Source organism: Triticum aestivum, chromosome 5D (genome assembly GCF_018294505.1).
Source record: "Triticum aestivum cultivar Chinese Spring chromosome 5D, IWGSC CS RefSeq v2.1, whole genome shotgun sequence".
NCBI lineage: Eukaryota > Viridiplantae > Streptophyta > Magnoliopsida > Poales > Poaceae > Triticum > Triticum aestivum.
The window spans coordinates 422,615,978-422,623,333 of record NC_057808.1 but is presented as its reverse complement, the minus strand read 5'-3'; the positions used below and the strand labels follow the sequence as shown (position 1 = coordinate 422,623,333).

At 43.4% G+C, this 7,356-nt stretch overlaps 1 long non-coding RNA gene across 1 annotated transcript; it reads right to left on the bottom strand.

Annotated features, from left to right (window-relative positions):
- Positions 1-5,070: 5,070 nt before the first annotated feature.
- On the bottom strand, positions 5,071-6,986 carry LOC123125243 (uncharacterized). The gene is made up of 4 exons (XR_006461356.1): positions 6,643-6,986; positions 5,818-6,460; positions 5,557-5,740; positions 5,071-5,478 (listed from the first exon to the last, which is right to left on the bottom strand). It is a non-coding gene; the product is annotated as an uncharacterized lncRNA (long non-coding RNA).
- Positions 6,987-7,356: the final 370 nt, after the last annotated feature.

Genomic DNA, 7,356 nt, shown 5'->3' with positions numbered 1-7,356 from the left:
CACGTTCTTCCTCCTATGCGCTGTTGCAACGGCGAGTCGACGAGACGTCGATGCCCAGCTAGCTCCTGACTGCAACTACAAGTGCTCAGAGATGTGGACGGTAGCAGATGCGCCTCGTCGCCGTGCCCGCCGAAGACATGGAGGTTTCCGGTGAACCTACGGCCGTCGCACCAAACCAAACGCGCCTGAATCGACGCTTGGATCGAGCGGCATCGACGGGCTCGGCTACGGCGGCGTATCTCCATCTGCATCGTCCGCATCGTCCTCTATGCTGGACGAAACATACTACGACAGAGCATCCCCCAGTCGTCCGTCTTGGCCTCGACGTCGCGCCATGCCCGGCTTGGCCTCTACGAGTACATGGCTTGCCATGCCCGGCTTGTCTGGCCATGCATCCGTCTCCACCATGCGCAAGTATGCCATGCCCATGCTCGACATCACCATGCCCAGTTTGCCGCAGCCGGCACCGTGGCACATGCTCTCGTGCTTGGGCTGGTGTTCAGTATCCTCGCCGCCGTCGTGCTCCTTGCTTACATCGAAGGTATCGGTGTGCTCCAACAATGTCTCGTTGTGCTGCTGTTGTATATGCATAAGACAATCTCTTCTGATCAATCAACTATGGTAGTAGGCAAGTGAGCATGTGTGAATAGCATGCTGGCATGCAAAGGAGCGGGATGCCAGGGCCGCGCGATGTATGCATTCCATGATCTTGAGGTCAAGGCGACGAGCGAGACGGAACATCATGGCCTCGTGGGAGGAGCACGAAGCAACTGCGTACGAGATGGCCAAACAAAGAATTGTGTAACCGTGTTTTCCTTTTTCCCCATCCAAACAAGAAATTGTATAGACTCACCGTAACAGAAAACTAGCTAAAACTGGTTTTCCTAAAAATCCTCTAAAAACTCGTTTTCCAAAAACTTGCATCTAAATCTAGGTATCCAAACAACCCCTAATCGTAGCCCGTGATCTCTAATTATCAACAAACGAGATTATCTCAGTGATGTAGAAACGACCAGCGCTCGGGCCACGATCCCGCAGTCTCCTCTATTCCGCCCACAATCCCGCAGCCCCCAACCAACCCCATCCTCACACGAGGGCGGTTCGCAGGCGATCTCCACTTCGGCGAGGCCGGGGGTCCTCCCCATTTCCAGTGGCCGTTTTGGCAGCCGTCTAGGTGCAGACGGCGGTGGCGTTCGGTATAAAGTGTTCCCGGCCCTTTCTTCGCCCGTCCGTCGTCATCCTCGGCGCCGACGAGGGGCTGTGTGCCTTTTGATCTCGGTTCTGGGCATCTGGGTCCTGCAAGTTGGGGCTCCGTTGATCTCCGCTGCACTCTTCGCTGTGGTGGTGATGTACTGATGTCGAGCCGGGCCTGTTTCTCTGGCCTTGGGCGTCAGCCGCTTCGGTCTTCGACGGTGGCGACGGTGTCGGCTGCTCTTTTGGTACTTTCATGGCTTCGTGCGTGGAGGGGAGTTGGATCCAGCTGCTCTCTTCATCGGGCTCCTGGTTCGTGCTCTAACCCTTGCTCTCTGGTACTCCGGTCTCCGGCGATGTTCACCTACAACATCGTCTCCGGCTGGAATAGAGTATGGCGACCTCTCCCCGACCTCCCTCTCCACCAGCAGCCCCTTGTACCTGAGCATTACCAACCCCTTGTACGGAAGTCGCCCTACCTCCATATCAAGTTCCCTGAAATTCATATGCCTCCCAAGGCTAGGATATTCCTCAGCTTGCGACCCTATTTTTTTTCACTTAAAGAGAGATTTTGTTACCCATTCTCGTGACAGCAGGAGCAGTCTCTATTGTGTTTCTCACTAATTGCGTCAATTTCTTTCTTTCTTGCATCGGATTGTTTGAACCAGTCCATTTTTTTTATATGGTGGACTAGAACTGGGTAAGTTACTATGATTCTAATAATGCCAATGTCGATGAACTGATGCAGGTAAATTTAGTTGCAACAGCTCAAGTTTTTGTCCTTGGTTGGATCAGTCATAATCTAATTTATGTGATGGTATTATGAAAATAACAAATGGCGGGTTCATATTGCAAGTGGGAAGAGGAGTACGCATTAATTTGATTCTTATAATGCTGGTCTTGTTAGCTTTCAAAGTAGTCTGCTTATACGTTTATCACAACAAATACTCATGGAGCTGATATATGGTAGTGCTCTTTGTGTTCATGATATTGTAGCCTCCCGCATGGTTACTACGTATTGCTTGTTAAATGGTTTTTCACAACAAGATAAATGGTTTTAATGCTACACAACACGCCCCTCCCTGCACGTTGCCTTGCCAAGTTGAGCAAACTCTGTTTTGTGCTTGTTACTGCATATTGCTTGTTACGACCACTGTACAAAATTGCAACTAAAAATGAGAATGAGACCCGCTTTTCCATTTTTCAGAGATTATGAGACCCACTTTCGTTTGGAAACGAGAAGGGAGGACAGAGATAATCAAAACAAAGGAATGTAACCCTCAACTTATTACATTTTTTTTCAAGAACTAACACTGTTGCTGGAACACATAAAACCTGTATCTTTTTAGTAGAACATCCATTATTATTCTCAGCAACTCATCTGCAGCAGTACATACAAATAAATTCCTAGCAGGAGGCAAAAAATATGTGAAGCCCCTTAAAATCTGAAAAAATGGGTTCCTGATGTGGTTCAGGAAACCTGCTCTCTGCTCTCTCCATATGAAGATTATCCCTATCCTAACAAGCTGAGATGTGAGTTGGAGACACCCTGATTATCGAAGTTAATGTTGATGTGGCGTTCTGAGGTGCTAATGCTGAGAATAATAAGGGTAGCTTTGCAAGATATACTGGAGGTAAGTTCATGCTAGCAGCTGCTCAGAGGTATGAGTATTCTACTCTGTGTTTGCTGAAATACTTGCTCTCCAAGATGGGGTATGGCTTGCGAAGGGGGAAGAATGGCCTGATGTTGCCTTCAAATCTGATTGTCAGGCACTGGTGGAGATGTGGAACTCAAGAAAACAAACAGATAAGAGATTATGGGCCTCCTGTGTGGAATTGAGGAGATGGGCCAGGATTTTTGTTCAGTACTGTCTTTTATTTGCAGAGAGGCTAATTTCTATGCACCACTGTGTGCAAAGCTACCCTTGCAAGTTACTGACCCGAGGCTGTGGCGTAATGCCGCTCCGGACGATCTTGCCTTTTTTTTTTCAAACTGAGTAATCTTGAGCAATATAGTGAGCTCCTTTGATTGTAAAAAAAAAAAGAACACCTTAAAATCTGTTGGTGTTAGGATTGTAAAACTCCTTAAAATCTATTCAATGCCATTGATATTTTTATCTGGGGTATATCTTTTTCATTTTAGTAGTCATCAAGCTGAGTTCTGAGCATTTGCAACATGTAATCAAGTCCCGGAAATTTCATGCCATTTCCAGATTTACATAAACATTTGGTTAGTAATCTCATATCGATGGATCTAACTTTATCCCTTGAACTTTTCTCATATTTTAGTTATCAATTGCTTACAACATGATATTAATATCCTTTTCGAAGATTAGGTATCAATTGCTCACACCATGATATTAAGACCAAAGGATTGCATCTCCATGTACTAAAACACAGCGCAAGGCTACTATCCAATCGTAACCAGATTTTTTTTTATCTTTTACAACCTATTAAGCACTGGGTATTAAACAATATATTATTGTCTCCATGCAACAACATCATCACATGTAGTCTCTCTTCTAAGGAACAACCTCAGTGAACTCACAAACATTGTGTATCCATTTAATTCATATATTTTAGAACTCCTTTTATTTTATTTTATACTTACGTGATTTCACCTCCCAATGATTAAGACGTGCGTTGCACGTGCAAACTTACTAGTTACAATAAGTAATAATAATCTTGTTTACATTGATGGAACAAGGATGTGCTAAGGAAAGAGAAGCAGAGCAAATTGTACAACCAAGGTAATAAACATATGCTCTGAACTATTCTTTTCACAGCTAATAGAATCCTCTAATGTTTTATGTTTTCTTTATTATTATTTTTCATACAGTGCAATCAATTTCAGCATGTTGAATCATTTCTGAAGCTTGCATCTTGAGTTTTGTTTGGGTAAAATTTTCTGGCTAACTTTCCACATGTCATAGATGTATTTGTTGTGTTCTACTTCTTGGATGGACCTGGTTAATTTTGGCATTTGAGAAGCCTTTCTGCAAAGTGATCCAAACTTTTGAATCCTGTGTCATTGGTGGCATGCAAACAAACTATGTTAAAAATTGTTGCTGGCACGAACTACTATTTTTTACATGTTCTGCCCATAGGCATTTGGATAATGGTCTCTGTCTACTTGTTTGTTCTGTTGCTCCTAGTGTTATACAAAGTGATATGCTGCCGGTTGAGGAGAATCACAAAGTTGCTCGTAAATCTTCTTGGATGCCTCGAACACCTAGTTATGTTTGAATTCAAAATCTTATCAGTTTTGTCCATTTCTTGTTGGTCGCGAAATTTTATGGGTTTCACCTCTAGCCTATCGCAACTTGTTTGGGACTAAAGAATTTGTTGTTGTTGTTTGTCCATTTCTTCTGCATCTCGGATGAGTTCACCGAGATGGCAACCTCACTAAGAACAAAAAGTAATGCAAATAAATGGATCCAGAGCGGGAGGGGCGTTTTGGCTCTGGCCTTGGAGATCTGTACTGACAAATCTTCAATTCCATATACAGGTCCTGAAAAAAATCTGCAAGTCAAAGAATACGCTGTACCATCGTAGTGTGCAAGTGGAGTCAGCTAGCCACGATGCAGCCACAAGCCAGGAATTCACAGTAGCTTAGAGTTTGCAAAGATTTATATTGTCTGTTTAACTCTCTGTTTATCTTCCTTGATTGCTTCTTTGGTAGCAGGATCAAAATGCTACGGAAACTGTTCTCCTTGGTCTATTTTCCAACGGCAAAACACATCAATTACGTCACTTTTGTACAGCAACAACCAATTAAGAAATCATGTCCAACCAAGTTCATCATATCCACAGTGCCTACAATTATTTCTTTAGGGCACACTGCTAGTGAAAAATAGAAAGCAGAATTTGTACGTAAAACACAACTAGGCAACCATTATGTCCATGATGTCACAAAAAAGGCAACCATTATGTCCATGCTTACAAGTTACTAAACGAGATTGCAACAACAAAAATATGAAGGGACAATCTTAGGCTCAATGTCTCGGTGCATAAGAAGGAAGAGCTTCAATAGGGTTGTTCACCAAACAATAAGTAGAACGCACACACAAACAACCATAGGCTGTACAACTAGTTAAGCACTGCTGCAAAACACGACCAGGATCCACCTCCATTGCTCCAGAACCCAGAAACTCCCAAGGCTCCACAATCAAAATTCAGGCACACCTGTCTCTACATGCAGACACGGTTAAGTGAGATTAAACCAACCTAGATCTCACACACGCTGCCTGATGATTGCTCCAAATTTTGATAGAAGTCATCAATAGTCTGCAGAGAGAAAAATATAAATGTTAGCACTTCCACAATTTTCAAGGATTTATATAACCCAAGAAACTAAGGCCCTACCACTGTCTCTGGAAAGAATTTAAACAGCATTCCCTTTAATTGGCTTATCTGGATGGCTTTTGGGGAGCCAACTAAACCATAAACCACTCCAACAAGTTTTCCATTCTCAGCAAACACAAGAGCTCCACGGAAATAAGCAAAATGTTGTTTAGCATCAAAAATGAAATGATGCTCATCTGCATAGCTGGGTAATTTAATAATATTTTAGTATGAAATTCAGCAATCCAATAAATTCAGAAAGAATTAGTTTAAAAACCTTACTTGACAGTGCCTTTAGTCAGAGAAGAGATACCCAATCTGAAATAAAAAAGAAACACTTTCTGATTGATGACAACATCCTCGCCAAACCCGATTGGCTGACAGCCATTTTCAACTGCCTTACAAGGTACTGCACCCAATGTTACTCGGTCATCGCCAATTAAGGTTTCCCTTAATTAATTCCATGACAGACTGTGTAAACTCGACAACATCGTTATTGGGAAACCTTAGTTGACAGACTCTACTACCAGAAACATAATCTTTTATTAAAGAACCCTCAAACAGTAGGCAATGACAACCTTCTTGAACCCTAAGAATCACTGCTGGAGCATGTTTGGTGAGCGATATGGATAAAGAATAGGTAAGCTCGGCAATCGATTGGGTGAGCCGATCGCGAATATCTTCATTGAGCAGCTCTGGATTATAAGGGGGCACATGCCTGACTCTGACTGCATGGAAGAAACAACAACTTAAAGTAAACTACGGCAGAACCATTTGTGACCATGTGAATTTTAAACTACTGCAAACAAATACAAAACATACCACGGGGAACATAAGGAATTCTAGGCATTGGATTCCGGAACAACCTCCGGAACAAATACCACTTGGGATGGATCGGGTTTCGCCACATAGGAGCCATTATTATCTAGGGCAAATGGCGTTCTATTAGGACGTTGCAATAAAATGATTTGTACAGAAAATCAAGCAGCATATTCTATGACGGTGTGCATAAAAAAGCAGCATAAATGAAGAATGAGGAACAAAAAAACTGCAAGTCCATACACAGTAGCACACACAAAGTAGCACTAGGAAAAGAGCAGCATTTACCAAAGGTCAGTGGAGATGGGCGACGGCGGCCGAATCTGGACAGTCGTGGGGAAGTAGCCTTCACCGACCTTTGGGAGAATGCAGTCGTCGTCGCACGCGAACACAGTCGACGTCGCCGGCCCGCAGCAGCCCGAGATGGTCAACAGCGAACGGAGGGTCGTCGCCGGCTTGGGGAGAAAGCAAGCGTCGTCTGCAAAATCCGGATCCGGACTCCGGATGCTGGAGATGGTCGAAACTGAAGGTGCAGTGGCTGTAGACGGAAGTGCGGAAGCTGTGGTTGTAGACGGAAGAAATGGCTGCACTGCTCCCCGGCGATGCGGCGGCGAAGGCGACGACGGCGGCGAATTTGGTGGAGCTCTAGGGTTTAGGAGGGGGGATGCGCCAATATATACAGCGACCTTGTCGGGCCTAATGCGCCAGATGCAGAAAGTTTTTTCACTTATTTTCTTTCTATTCACGAAGGGCCAGGTAGCCAGCGCTTTCAGTTATTTTCTTTCTATTCTCCTCGTTTTTCAATTTCGGCAGGATTATTATAATTTTTAAATATTATTATTTATTCAATTTAAAAAATGATGATTTTTAAAACTATCGTGGATTTAAAAAATCAGGCATTTAATTGTTTTATGAAGATGAAAAATGTTCATGGATTTATAAAATGTCCACAAAGTCCAAAAATGATTGTTAATTTTAAAAAGGTTCGCTAAAATTTTAAAA